Source organism: Ictidomys tridecemlineatus, chromosome 3 (genome assembly GCF_052094955.1).
Source record: "Ictidomys tridecemlineatus isolate mIctTri1 chromosome 3, mIctTri1.hap1, whole genome shotgun sequence".
Classification (NCBI taxonomy): Eukaryota; Metazoa; Chordata; class Mammalia; order Rodentia; family Sciuridae; genus Ictidomys; species Ictidomys tridecemlineatus.
Window position 1 is genome coordinate 189,882,938 of NC_135479.1, and position 15,864 is coordinate 189,898,801.

General features: G+C 30.8%; 1 long non-coding RNA gene across 2 annotated transcripts in view; it reads right to left on the reverse strand.

The window, feature by feature from the left end:
• LOC144376461 (uncharacterized) overlaps positions 1–15,864 on the reverse strand; it is a 19,557-nt gene continuing 3,693 nt past the window's right edge. Inside the window, exons 3-7 of one of the 2 annotated variants that reach the window (XR_013436965.1) lie at positions 14,833–14,885; positions 4,404–4,473; positions 2,055–2,157; positions 833–883; positions 1–252 (exon numbers count right to left, since the gene is read on the reverse strand). This is a non-coding gene — a long non-coding RNA (uncharacterized LOC144376461). Of the gene's footprint in view, positions 253–832; positions 884–2,054; positions 2,250–4,403; positions 4,474–14,832; positions 14,886–15,864 lie in introns of both variants that reach the window. The other variant, XR_013436966.1, reaches the window with a different exon arrangement.

The following is a 15,864-nucleotide window of genomic DNA, read 5'->3' on the forward strand; positions in this document are numbered from 1 at the left end:
AAAAATACTAAGGTATCCTTGGAAAAGTTAAAACTTTGATTCTTCATATGTTTTAAGTACTAGAGAATGAGGAAGTAAGAGAAGGAATAGATTGAATCATAGTGCCTATGAATGCTTGCTACACTGTTCAAGTTGTGTAAGAAATTCTGTACCTCCACCTTATCTTATCAGCAGAACTTGGACAAGGGCCAAATGCAATCAATGAATCCAAACTGCTGACCCACTCCAACTCTAGGTAGCTGTTACATGGCCCTAGAATGAATAATGGGGAATTATTCAGTAGGATTACTGTGAAAAAAAATTAAAGGAAAGAAATTATCATCCAAAACCACCAGCAGAGAAATATATTATTTATTACCAGATGTACAAATAATTGCAGAAGTAATTTCTATAGAGATAGCATCCCCATTGGAATGCGAAGAAAAATCTCATTTCAGAAACACAAAGCAGGAAGCCATTAAGAGAGGATTAACTGAGGTTAAAAAAGAAAAAAAAAACACAGCATCACATGGAGAACAGAATAATGAAATATTCTAGTTTATGAAAGTAAAAAGAAGCAATTGCAGAATTAAAATTCATATTATAAATGTTATAACAAACATGGAACTCTCTTATAGCAAGAAATAAAAAAAAGAAAAATTAAAATTATGAAGGGAAACATACATACAAGAGAAAGAAAGATGATTCAAATCTTAAAATGTTGTTGTTCCATGGGCTGGGGCATTGGGGAGGGGGTAGGTAGAAACTACAAAAATTAAGGGAATTGCATACCAGGAGTTGCAAACTGAGAAGGTTCACTACAATGCAGAGAAAGTCAGTTAATCAGACTCACCAAGAGGTTTCCTAGAAATTCGTTTGGAGTTCCATGAAAGAGAGAAATATCCTAAAAATAGTAAGGCAGAAAATATAGGTTACAAACAGAGGAATGAAGTAATGATGACTTCATGTTTTCCTTTAAATGAATACATCAGACAGACAAAAGTTATAAGTGGAAAGTTTGGGGCCTAAGAAGTCTAGGTCTTTCTAGAGGACTCTACTAAGAATAATGCAGCACACTTTCTGAATCATCGTTGTTACTTAAAAATGTTGGATTTATTGGAGATAAGATGGACAGAATTTCATAGTATAAAAAAGATTGAAAGTGAATGTGCAAATAAGGTGAACACTGATTTAGGTTGAATGTTACAAAATTGGATAAAACAGAAAAGCAATACCAAAAGTTATTTCTGTATGTCCAAATTAAACTAATAAGATAGAAGAATATATTAAAAGGAGTATAGAGGAAGTGGGCTTGGTGCAAAAAGTCCTTAATAGAGGAATTTGTAAAATTTCAAAATTTTTAACTGTAGAAATAGAAAAACAGGGTTTTAAAAAAATATTGAAAACCCAAATGTCAACTGCTATGCTATGTAAAACATAAATTTCTAAATATAAAAATATTTAGAATATAAATTAAATATTTACTCGTATAACAGTATATATATACAAAAGAAAAGAAAATTTGAAAATTGAAGTAATGAAACTAGAAAGCATAAGACAACGATAAAGTAACACTAGAGAAAAAAATATGATATGTAAATAGACATGTAACTGTAAAGTTGGTCTATTAAAAAGCAATCAATTTCAGCTTTTGTATAAATAAATAAATAAATAAATAAGAATAACACATTTAGAATAAGAACACAGGGCTAGGGTCGTGGCTTAGTGGTAAGAGTGCTTGCCTAGCATGCATGGCGTAGCATGCATGAGGCGCTAGGTTTGTTCCCCAGCACCACATAAAAAAATTAAATAAACAAAATAAAGATATTGTGTCCATCTACAACTAAAAATATTTTAAAAATAAATAAGACTATAAATGGACAGATAAGTATATTCCTCACAAAAGGGGTATAGGCAGCTTTGTTAGAGCACAATGATGGTTCCAATTCATCACCCTTTCCCAAGTCCGGGCCATTTACTGTGTCACTTTGAGGTATTCTCTCATTTAAGGGAGGTGATTTGCCCCAAACCCACAATGAAGAAACAAAAATAGGACTTTCTTTGACAAATAGTACCTTAAGAGACTTGAAGGAAGCAGAGGCTTGAAATGGACTTGTACCAGGCGACTTACACTTCCACACCTCTGCCATCACATGAAAACAACCCTGGTCTGTCCAGCTAGAAGATGAGACAGGTGTGGAAAAGCTTATTTCCTCAGTTGTGCTAGGCACTAGTCAGTCCAGATGATGGCCACTCAACAGTCAGACATGCTGGTGATCACAACCAAAAGCAAGAATAATAATTGTTCCTTATTATGTTCCACTGAGTCCACAGGTAAGAATAATGGATTTATATCAAGTGCCACTAAGGATGTTAGCTTTTATTTTGTTTTGGCTTTATTTTTGCCTGATTATAATATTGTAGGAAAGAGAGTGAAAACAAGAGATACCAAATAATACAAAAGAGTTAACATAGTGTATTGTTAGACTTAAAGAGCATTAAATTGATTTAATTCTAGATCTTTAGAGTAGAAAGAAGAATAAAATTCTAGGCATCAAAAATATATCAGAATCCTCATAAAATTAACCTTAACAATTAGGTATAAATTGAAATATTCCCAAACAAGCTGGAAGCTCCTTTAAATTACTACACTTGCCCTATAAGAAATGCTAATGCATCTTTCAAATTGAAATAAAAGTCCACTAGATAGTAATTTGAAGTCATGAAAATATAAAGTTCTCCAGTAAAGACAAAACACATGACAAATACAGAAAACAATACTATCATAATTTTGGTTTATAACTTTACTTTTCTGTAAAAGCATGTCAGTATGAAAATCAACTAAACATAACAAAAGGTAATAATGTAGGAAATGAAGAACAAAAAAGGATTTAAAAGACAAATGCATAGAAATAACTGTAAGTGCATGTTCAAGGGTAGACAATGTATAAAGACAAAAGTTTTGTCATCAGTAACATTAAGTAGGGTGGAGGGGAACTTTAGAGAGGTAGTATTTTTATGGGATTGAATTTAAGTTAGTATCAGTTTAAGTTGGATTGGTATAATTTTAGTATGTTATTTGTGGTCTCCATCGTAACCTCATAGAAACTATCTATAGGATTTATAAGAAAGGGAATGAGACTAAAAGCATGTCAGTATGAAAGCCAACTAAACACAACAAAAGGCACTGATGTAGGAAATGAGGAACAAAAAAAGACTTGAAGACATGTAGAAAACTAATGACAAAAGAGTAGATCCCTGCAGATGAATGTAGATGTATTGAAACCCCTAATCTAAAGATCTACATTGGCAGAATGGGAAACAAATAAACAAACAAAACAAAAAATCTAGCCTCCAACTATATTCTATCTATAACAGACTCATTTTGTCAAAAGATGAAAAAAAATATTCAATTCAAAAGAGAGTAGAAATGCTACACTAATACCAGACAAAATAACTTTATAAATTAAAAATTGTTAAAAGATTAGGAAAAACACTATAAAGCTTAAACAATAAAACCTCCAAAGAAAACAGAAATAGAAAACTTTATTAAATTGGATTTAGCACTGATTTCCTGATTTCTCAAAGACTACCAAAAAGATTTTAAAAAGCACTAGCAATGAAAGCAAAAATAGATAAGTTTATCTTTATCAAAATTAAAAGCTTTTGTGCATTAAAGGACAGAATCAACAAAATGAAAAGACAACCCACAGAATGGGGAAATATATTCATAAAAAAAAACAGATAATTTTCAGATTAATACCACAATGTAACAAATAAAAATCAAACACTCAAATTAAAAAAAAAATAAACAGGCAGAGGACTAGAATAGACATATCAATAAGGAAAAGTAAATGGTCAATAAACTGATTTTAAAAATACTAAATTTAAGAAAATTAAATTAAAATCATAATTGAATATCACTTCCAACTCTTTAGAACCTCTACTGTTTTTAAAAAACATAAAAAATACAACTATTGATAAAGATATGGAAAAATGGAATTCTTTTGCATTGATGATGAGAATGCAAAATGGTACCACTGCTGTGGAAACAATATGATGTCTTCTCAAAAAAAAATTTAAATAGAATTACCACAATGTGTTCCTTGAAAGAAGAAAAACAAATCTAGTAATTCCATTCCTAGCTAAATAACCAAATAATTGAAGGCTGAGGCTTGAAGATAGACTTCAATGCCCATGTTCATGGCAATATTATTTAGAATAGCTAAAGAGTGGAAACAACCTACATATCCATCAATAAATTAATGGATTAGCAAAATCTCTAATATACAATGGAATGTTATTCAACCTTAAAAAGGAAGAAAATTTTATACATGTTACAATATGGGAAAACCTTGACTAGATATGATAAAGTGAAAATACAACAATCAAAAATAGATCAAATATTCTATGGTTCCACTTACATGATCAACTTAGTTTCAATGACCAAAATAGTTGATTTCAGAGAGAAAGTAGAATGGTGGTTTCCAGAGGCTGAACAGAAAGAGGTAAAGGAGAGTTAATGTTTCAAAGGAACATTGTTTCAGTTTGGGAAGGAGAAAAAGTTCTGGAGATGGTTAGTGATGATGGTTACATGACAATATTTTTATACTTAATGCCACAGAATTATACACTTGAAATGGCTAAAATGTAAATTTTTATGTGTTTTACCTCAATTAAGAACAAAAATAAATAGATAAGTAAATGCTTAACAGAATCCAATTCCTATCATAATGGATATCCATTGCAGATATTTCTCTAAAAACAGAATACTGGATAAGAATTGGAACAAATAAGTTTAAAATTGGACAACAACAATCATAGGAATGTGTTCCCTGAAAGAAGAGAAACAAATTATTTGAATCCTATAATCTCATATCTTTCTGCTAGGAGGTCCTTTCTTGACTGCAGTATAGGAACGGTGAATCCAGTTAGAGCATGGCGATCCTGCTAACATAGGAGAAAGCTGGAGTTTGGCCATTGAAGTTTGAAGAGCAGAATGCTAGAGAGGAAGAAGCCATGAAGAAGAAGAGCTTTGAAATCTATAGGGCAGTTTCTTTGTGTCTGTTGCTGTATGCAAACCTATGCATGCATAGAATAAAGCACAAGGAGCTACAAGCTGAACAACTCCAGAGGTCATGCAGGGAAAGAAGACACTAATGTCTCAACTAGATAGAGTAGAGGGACATTAATGAAAGGCATGTCCATCCTCTAGAGACCCCAGAAAGTCACACATTAGTTGCCATGCTGTAAACCACATATAAAGTAAAAGAGAACTTAGACACGCCCTTTCTCCCTCTCATGTTTTCAGCTCGACTTGCTTTGATTCAGTCTCATTTAATGGCAGGAAGCAGGATATGTGTATGAATTGAGAGAAAACAGTAACAATCTTGAGTGAAGCCAGGATTTCTCATACAAGAAACTGTAAGAATGAAACAAAAAAGAAACAAGTGATATATTGGACCTTCTCACAATGAAACAGATTTGCTCCTCAAAGAACAGTGTCAAGGATACAAACATGCAGACCTGCAATATGTATATCTGACAAATACTTGGGCTCAAACGATTTGTGTGTGTGAGTGTGTGTAGAATATACATAAAATAATAAGACACATCAATTTTTTAATAGGCAAAAGAACTGAAGACACTTAACAGAAGATTGTAATAATGGCCAAGAATCTCAGGAAATGATGCTCAACGTCCTTAGTCATTCAAAAAATGCTAATCAAAAACAAAATAATACACCACTACTCACCCACTAGAATTTTAAAAAACTGGCAAAAGCAAGCTGAAACTGTTCTACATTACTGAAGAAAAAGGACAAAATAATACAATACTTTGGGAAAAAAGGTTGATAATTTTTTATAATGCTAAATATGTAACTTAAAATAAAAAAAAAACCTACAAAAAGCTCACATCTAGGTATTAACCCTTGAGAACTGAAAACATGTCCTCACCACAACATGTACATCTTCATAGTAGCACTTTTTCTTTTCTTTTTCGGTACTGGGGATGGAACTCAGGAATGTTCAACTACTGAGCAACATCCCCAGCCCTTTTTATTTTTAATTTGGAGACAGGACTCAAAATAAGTTGTTGAGGCTAAGTTGCTGAGGCTGGCTTTGAACATGCAATTCACGCACCACAGCCTTCTGAGTTGCTGGGATCACAGACATGTACCACTCAGTACTATTTTTTCATATAAACTCTAAATTGGAAAGAACCCATATGCTAATCAAGAAGTACATGAATAAACAAAGCGTGATTATCTATATAATGTAAGGCCACCAGCAATATAAAGGAATAAAGTATTTATTCATGAACAACTTTGATGAATCACAAAAAATATATTTTAGGCAAAACTATAGCTATAAAAACTATAGAAAAGAAGATTTCATTTATATGAAATTCTAGAAAAGGACCTTTAATCTAGAATGTCAGAAAATATGTCCAGTTTATAAGGAATCAAAGAAAAGGGAATTAATTGCAAAAAGCTAACTTTTAGGGTAAAATAAATGTTTAAATCTTAATATGTTTTTACTAAGACTTATAAAACTGTACACATATATATTCAAAGCTCATCAAAATATAAATAAAGTATATATTTTATTGCATTTAAATTATACCTCAATAACCTTAATTTTATAAAAATGTCATCGTAAGTACCCAATATTTTGCAGCAAATAGAAAAAAAAACTTTTAATATCACTTTAAAAATTTCAATAACCTTAATATCAAACATGAAAATAAGACAAAGACACACATGCACAAAGCGCATGCATGCGTGCACACACACACACACACACACACACACATACACAGATACATGAATTAAAAATCATTCTAAGCCATGCAACCCCTTAAAAGCAAAATGCCTAAATAACATATTGACAAAAATACACAGCATTAGACAAAATTAAAAAAAAAACATTTTAATGGATCAACAATGATGCTTGTTAGTTTATACCCAAAGGACTTAAAATCAGCATACTACAGTGATGCAGCCACATCAATGCTTATAGCAGCACAATCACAATAACTAAATTGTGGAACCAACCTAGATGCCCTTCAACAGTTGAATGGTTAAATAAACAGTGATTTATATACACAATGGAATATTACTCAGCATTAAAAGAGAATAAAACCATGGCATTTACAGGTAAATGGATGGAATTGGAGAATATCATGCTAAGTGAATTACGCCCATCCCAAAAAAGCAAAGGACAAATGTTCTCTCTAATAAGTAGACGCTGATCCTTAATGGGGGTTGGGGGAAGCATGGGAGGAATCCAGGAAATTTAGATAGGGCAAAGGCAAAGAAGGGAAAGGGAGAAGGCATAGGGATAGGAAAGATGGTGAATGAGATAGACATCATTACCCTACATACATGTATGATGACATAAATGGTTTGACTCTACATTTTGTACAACCAGAGAAATGAAAAGTTGTGCTCCACTTGTATACTATGAACTGAAATCCATTCTGCTGTCATGCATAACTAATTAGAACAAATAAATTTTACAAAGTATTTTACATAAGCTAAAACAGATATTATTTATTAAAATGAGAAAATTCTATGAATTTCATGCTAAGAGTCATTATCCTATTAATGAGGAAATAATAATAGCATATATCTATTAAAATAATAAAAATATAAAAGTAAATACTATATACTATGCATTTTAAATATTTTTAAGTTAGCAATAAGAAAAAGAAATATGATATAATCAAAAGAATGCAGATATTATTCTTTATTATTGCATATGACATGATGTTCTACCAAAAATATGAAGATGGCAACTGAAAAAGTAATCCAGTGAGAAACTTTAGTGTTAATATATAAAAATCAATAACTTGGCTCACAGCAACAGTAGTCAATATAAAATATAATTTTAAAAATATTCAGAACCACAAAAAATATTAATTAATATTACTATCTGTATAATTTGTTTTTCAGCTCTCCTGCCTTACATTTTTGGAAACTTCTCCCCATCCTAAATGATTTTTTTAAGCTAATTTGCAAAGGTGTATTCTCTCTCCATCTCAGAGATCTCTGAATATTCAAACAGCCTAGACCTAGGATTGGATCCACAGGAGTGTGTGAAATCTAAGCAGACCCACTTAGGAACCTTTTGAGAGAGGCATTGAAGTAAAAAAGTGTCTTTATTCTTTTGAGAGCTCAAGCTAGAAGTAAATACATCCTGAAGCTATTATTTTCTGAGTACTTGTATTCAGTGGTATTTGATGCAAAACTCTTTAAGTTATGGAAGATAATAAACTCCTGTTTTTGTTTAACCTAGTTTGAACAAGGTTCTATAATTTAAAGTCAACTAGTTCTTTCAAAAAAAGAAGAGGAAGCAGAATGTAAGGAGAAAGGAGACCAGAAGAAAGAATAAGAGGAAGAAAAGGAGGAAGAAAGGAAAAAAAACAAAGACAAAAATATATACAATAAACATTTTTTTAAAAATGAAAAAAAAAGCTATGAAACCAAAGAAACTTTATACATAAATAGAATGGATTCAAATAAGCACTAAGATATACCACAATCCAGAATGGAAGATTTAATATGAAATAATTTTTATTCGAGTTAATTTACATGTGCAATATAATTCTAAAATTAAGATGTTAATGAGATGTCACAGGAAGGGAAAAATGTATTAAAAAAGAATGACCTTTTGAAGATTATAAGAGGCATGGTTAAAATTATTCCAATATTATAAATAAAGAGGCCTGTGAAATTGAATCAAGAACTGATAGATGAAACAAAATGAGGACACCAATAAGTATATCATATTAGCCATGAAAACTAGGGCAATTAAAATAGTCAAAGGCAGTAGATTTTTAAATAAACAATGCTAAGATGATTATTCGAGTCTAGCTATACTAAATCATTCCATGTAAAAGACAAGTTGTGTGAAGTAGAAGGACACAATTAATACAATTACAGACTGAGAAATTATCTTAAGCATAAAAACAAAGGTGGAAATATAAATACAAGCCAACATATTCCACAGCACATAAACTTAACATGTCTGAAAATAGAAACTATAAACTAGCTAAAATGTAAAAAATAAATTAGAAAAATATTTTCAATATAAGGTATAAACAAATATATATATGTATTTTTAAAAAGACCCATAAATGAGTAAAGGAAAATGATACTTGCAAGCAAGGGAAAAACAGATATTATCCAAAGTAAAGGACTCACAAAATTATTAAAATATGATCAAATAAATAAAATTTAACTAAAATATTACCATATTATTTTTACTATCATACCAATTGACCTAATTGGTATTAATACATCAAGGTGTATTATAATTTTAATGGTCAGTATTTAGTAATCAACTAAATTATAGCAATGAGAGACTAATAAAATAAGTTATAGTGTATCCTTAAGATGAAGGCTATGAGACAAATTAAAAATCATTTATAAAAATTAGAGATAAATTATAAAACTTTTTATATAAAATAAAATTAAAAGCAAGATTACAAAAACATAAATAAATCACATAAATATATTTCTATATGTAGTACATAGGTAGAGTCCTAATTTCATCTGTAATACTTAGTGTATGTGTATGCACAATATAAATATATACATGTACATGTGCACTTACACAACCATACATATTTATTGTAATAGAACCAGGATACAGATCCATAAAGTATAGTTTATGGTGATGCTAATATTACAGCAATTTTTTTTCTCTTTATTTGTACTTTTGTGTTTTCTATTTCCTGTATTTCTATATTTTCTTAGATTTTGGGACCTAAAATATTCACATTTTGTTGTTATCAAGAGGAAAAATGGTTTAAATAGACCCCACTGAATTAAAATTGAAAACACCACAAAGTAATGTTATTAGAAAAAAAAGCCAAAGAAATCAAAGCAGAAAAAGAAATATTAATTTTTGAATAACAAACTGAGGGTCTAAGGACTAGATTATGTAACATTATTGTGATTAAAAATTGAGAACTGAGAAACAATATAGGATTTTATTGCTAGTTCTTAGGAAGATAATGATTCTGGAATTGGCTCAAAAGAGAGGTACACTGATAAAGAATGCTGAAAATCATTTTAGGTTTCAAATTTTACATAAAGTAGCAGAAAAATGTTAAAAAATGTCAGATACATGGTGAAGTTGGGGAAAATCGTTCTACACTGTTTAACTGTATCTTCACAATACATTCTCATTATAGTTACAATGGCTGTAATAATGAGAACAGAATGATCACAACATTCCAAAGAATGAACAGTGCCCTTGGCAGGAACATCTAAAACCCAAGGGCCTCTAGTCCCTCTCGTACTTCCCTGACAGCTCTGAACAAATTCTTATGCCTCTCAACCCTGAGCCCGGGTTTCTTCACTTTTTGAAGTATTTTATTGCCTTACTTTGCATAATCAACCATATAATAATTGCATGTTTATGGAGTACAGTGTGAATGAAATTTCAATACATATATACACTGAATAACTGGCACATGCCTGTACAGAGGCTGAAGCAGAAGGATTACAAATTCAAGGTCAGTCTGAACAACTTATGGAGACCTTGTCTCAAAATAAAAAATAAAAAATCTATTGATATACGTCAGTCAAAGAGTGCCCCTGGTTTCAATGCCTAAACCTTGAAAAAAAAAACTGAATCAGATTGGCATATATAGTACCTCAATCATTAGTACCTCTTTCTGGTGATAAGTCTAGGTCTTCTTTTCTAGCTATCTTGAAATACACAATATATTATTAGATATTGTCACCCTAACAGGTGATAGAACACCAGTGCTTATTCTTATCCGATTGTAACTTTGGATGTGTTGACCTACTTTTCCCTGATCTTCCTTTCCCACTTCCCCTCCCAATTCTCTGGTAACCACTATCCAACTCTCAACCTCTACAAGATAACTTTTTAAAGATTCTACATATGAATAAGATCATGCCACGAGACATTTATCTTTCTGACTTACTCACTTAATATAATAATGTCCTCATCCTTAAATGGAAGGAGTTGAGACAAATGTTCTCTACTGCTATAATATTATTTGACTCCAAACACATTTTACTGGTTGGTAAACTACTAAGACAAATGATTTTATCTTGTGACTTTCAGTGTTGACCAACACTTGCATAAAAAGTTACAAATCCTCACACATGTCCTGAATTTCATCCATTATTCTATGATAATCCCCTTAAACCACAATCTCATCCCAAAAAGTGTACCTGAAAATCTCCTTACTTCTCTTTCCCTATTTCTGAAAACAAAATGGATTTGTTATCAACAACAATCATATGGCATATGATTATTTAGCACTCACTCCATGCCAACTCACTTCTGTGTTGTTTTATATTTCCCTACTCTTCACATCCATTCCACATATGAATAAAGCGATGATTAAACAGATTAAATAACCTAAGGTCATAAAATAAGAAGCAACAGAACATTTTCAGGTGAAATAAAAAAGCCATAGGAACATATTCATGGTATACGCTATTTTGTACACATTTGAGCAACACAAATAAGACCCCATCAGAAGTTCACTAGTTCATTTGCCTATTTGTGTGTATCAAGAATAAAGAGCCTTTGGGGACAGCAGAATCCCAAACCTGAAACAATTGACCCACTGATGCCACCAAGACAGGTGTTTATGTGGTTATAGCAGCAGTTAAAACAAAATTGTAAGGTGAAACTCTAAGATCCCTCAAGGAGAGTGGCCAAAAGCAAAAGTAAAGGCAAAAAATGTATTTTAAATTTTAGTTCTGAGCCATCAATGCAAATTCAGAAAATAAATATTGATTCAATATGTTATACAAAAATCAAGATATTCAATCACTTATTTATAAAACTATGTGGCCAATGACTGACAAGGAATCTGACTACACAAGCAAAACAAACTAGGATTTCCCAAGCATAGGTTTAAAAAATGGTATGAAAAAATACTGGGCAAGTTTGTTCAGAATGTGGTTTCCTGGGGCAATTTCCAGAGATTCTGATTGGTAGGTAGATTTGCATTTTTAAATGGATAGCCTAGGAAATTCAAGTAGTCCATGAAACTGCATGGAGAAGATCTACATTTGGAAATTATTCAACAGAATTAAAAGAAAATGCATTTAAAGGGAAAACAGTGGATTATTGCTTTATAATCTATCACATCACACATTTACATTACCTCATTTGAGCTTCACAATTCTATGAGGTAGTATTGTAACTATTCTTTTCAATTAAAAATGAGCAAACTGAAGTTCATGGAGGCTGAGTCACTTAGCCCTGATATCTAGCCACCAGGACATGAATTTAAAATTACACATTTCATGTTCTTTCACATCACCCTTGTATTAAAGTGACTTTAGTACAGTAAATTAGTCATTTGTATGCACTTGATTTTCATAAGTCAACAGAAATAAATTACTGGACACATCAGAAGAGTATTGGTACAATTTAGACAAATATAACAATTTTATTTGAGACGATTAGCTCAAAATCCCATGGGTCTTGGAAAAGTCACTGTCCTACATACTGGCTATTAAGGTTGCATGACTTGCTATGCTATTCCCTTGCTATTTGAAGTGTGCTTCCCGTATCCATGTATCACCTAACAGCTTATTAGCAATGCAGAAACTGGGGCTTCCTCTCCAGCCCAAGAATAAGAATTTGCATTTTACCAAGTTTGTTAAGCATACTTTACCATATAATGCAAGTTTCATGATTTTTAGGAAAATGACTCAATTTCCTGTATTTCACTTTCCTCATCTATGAAATGAGAAAGCTGAATTGATCTATCTTTTACATCTTTGTCAGAATATTAAAACATAGGATTTGGAAAACTATATCCTATGAGACAAATACGGTCAGAAATCTAAGAATAGCTTTCATATTGTTAAATGACTGAAAAAATCAAAATGATAACATTTTGTGACAGGTGAAAATTATAACTAATACAAAATTTAGCATGCATCCATAAGTTTTGTTAGAACATAGACACACTCCTTTTTTTTTTTTTTTACATACTGTCTACAGCTGCTTTCATACTATGTTGGCGGAGATGAATAGATGACCTACAAAAACTAAAATATTTACCCTCTGGCCTTTTGCAGAAATATTTGCTAACCTTTGCTGCAGAAATAATAGCAACAACAAAAACTGCCATTTTTACAGGTAGTATGAGTCAGCAACTATACTACAAATATATATGTATATAATTAGAATATACATAGAGAGACATATAGAGACATTATATATTGTTTGTACAGTTACATCTTCAATTCCATTATATTAATTTTTTAAAAAATACCTGACTAGTTTCACTTATCAGAATGTTTTTCCTTTTTAAAAGACAGATGTAATCAATGATTACTCATGTCAACAAGAGCAAGGCATGCCATCCTAGAGGTCAATATCTAGGGGTTTAGGAAGAGCAGATATGATTTGAATAAACCAATCATGTGAAATAATCTACTGAAAATTCAACACAAATCCCTTATCAAGTATAGATTCAAGGAAGATGAGAGAAATCTTAAGAATTTGCATGGGATAAAAATGATTTCAAGACACATCAAAATTTTTGATTACCTTATTTTCTTTTTGCTATTGTTATATAGCTTATTTCTTTTTGCTATTGTTTGCTATATTGCTATAAAGGTTCTATTATATTTTAATCATTATCATACAAGAATGAAACTGTCAACAGAGACAGAAACATACTGAGTAATATTCTTTGAGTTTTCCTAATTAAAAACTCAGGCAACTGACTAAATCTTTAGTCAAAACAATCTCAGGAAGTCTGCCCAGCAGTTCATAGTGAAACTACAATATAAAAATGATCACAAACTATGACATTAAAATGACACATAAAGGTTAGGAGCCCAGAGTTCAAATTTCTCTAACTTTTAAATTAAAGTGCCCAAATTAAGCACTACATAAACAAAACACTCATTAAGAGACTTATGCAACAAAATATAAATATAAATGATGAAATCAATATGATAAACTGTACACTACTATTCTTTAGATTCTGTTTTGAAAATTCAAATGTTTCCAGAAGTAATAATTAGCTTAAATATGCAGTTGAAAATATAAAATTATATATTTGCTAATTTCTATTTCAGATTTTATGGTGTTTTTTAGTATACATGCAAGAATATTTTAGGAAGACATTTAAAACATAAAGAAAATAATCTACTTTCACAAAACTCCTCAGAAAACACTTCATTTTGAATTTTGAATTTGCTGTTTTCATTATCATAAAGTAGAACAAACTGTTCTACGTTAAGAACTACTTTATTGCCATAAAAACTAATAAAGTAGTAAATTACTAAAATTAGTAAAGTTTATTAACCTAAAACAGTAAACCAAGATTGAATAAAGTTTTTCCTTATGAGCATATACCGGCTTTGGTTTGTATTATGCTAAACAAGGAAGAAAGTTGTATTTTATGATTAGTTTGCTTTGCAATTGATAATTTACCTGTGTAAAAAGTTTTCTAAAAAGGAGGGCTATTTGAATTAATGAAATTAAAATACAATATTTATTAAGTTATGATTTTCATCACTGAATTAATTTCTCTATTATTATTATTTTTTCTCTTTATAAATTTATTCCCTATGTAGTCTTCTTGTAAAAGGTTTTCTAATTATTAATTATCTGAAAAGTAAATAAAATACAGAATATCAATTTCCCAATATTAAACATACAAGTATACATATACATACAAATCATCATAGTAATCTGGTTTAATATACCTATGATCATAGCATATTTTTTCATACTATGATGTCATAGCATTCTTTATCCCAGAATACAAACTGTACTAATTATTTTATATGCGGTTTTAAAGACAAATTATTAATAAGTATCTTACCAGATCTTACCCAGCACATCAAACACAGGAAAATGTATACTCTCATTTGGAATCTGAAAAAGTAAAAGAAGCACTCAGATTCACAAAAAAAAAAAAAGAAATTCCGTAATTCATTAAGGTTTCTCTTTGATAGGCTTGTCACAGGCTGGCAGGCTTTACTGTAAAACTGACTTTTGCTCCTCCCTCTTTGTTGAAAAGGTGAGGTAGTTTCTTTTTCCTTTTTGACTTGAGGTCGTGAGAAGGATATTCAAGTCAAAGTCTCTGTAATAAATCACAAAGCTTCAACTACACAAGTTGAATTTAAGGGAATGAAAAGGCTAATTATATATTTTATTTCTTTTAGCCTCAGGATTTCAGAAGTGGTCTAGAAGAATCTATTGTGGAAAGCCGAGGGGGGAAAAAATGTGTTGCTAGAAAATGCCAGAAATGGAAAGAGTCAGAAAGAGTTGTGGTTTATGTTCAGTCTGATTACAAACTAAGTTGTCTTTATATACCAGAAAACCAATAATGAAATCCATACCCATGAAGCTGTCAAGGGTAAACTATGGGCTTTTCAGGTTTATATCATTTTGCATCCAAAACACAGAGGCTATTTTAAATTTAAAATTCTAGCTTGTCTCTTAAGGCTAGAAATTAAAAATTTAAAAAAAATACTTTTGCTTTTACTATAATTTTAAATTATTATAAGCTTTCTTTTTACATGTTGACTTAAGTCTTATTTTCCTCCCAGCTATGAACTTCAGCAAATAAAATTGAGAGTTCTAAGTACATGGGTTATAAGTTCAAAAATTGAATTTATTTTTAGAAAATTCATGTCTCTGTAACTTCCAAAGATTCAGTAAGAACAGAAGTGTTTAATGTACATCAGAGATCAGCAGAAACTCATCTGAGTCTGGAATCATGCTTCAGAAGTCCACAAACAAAAATTCATTTTAAAATCATGAAAATTTAACTGCTGATAAAGCATCATCATTTGACATGTTTGATCTCTGAATGTTTATGTGAGGCTTTATTTTGAAAGGTTGCCGTTAC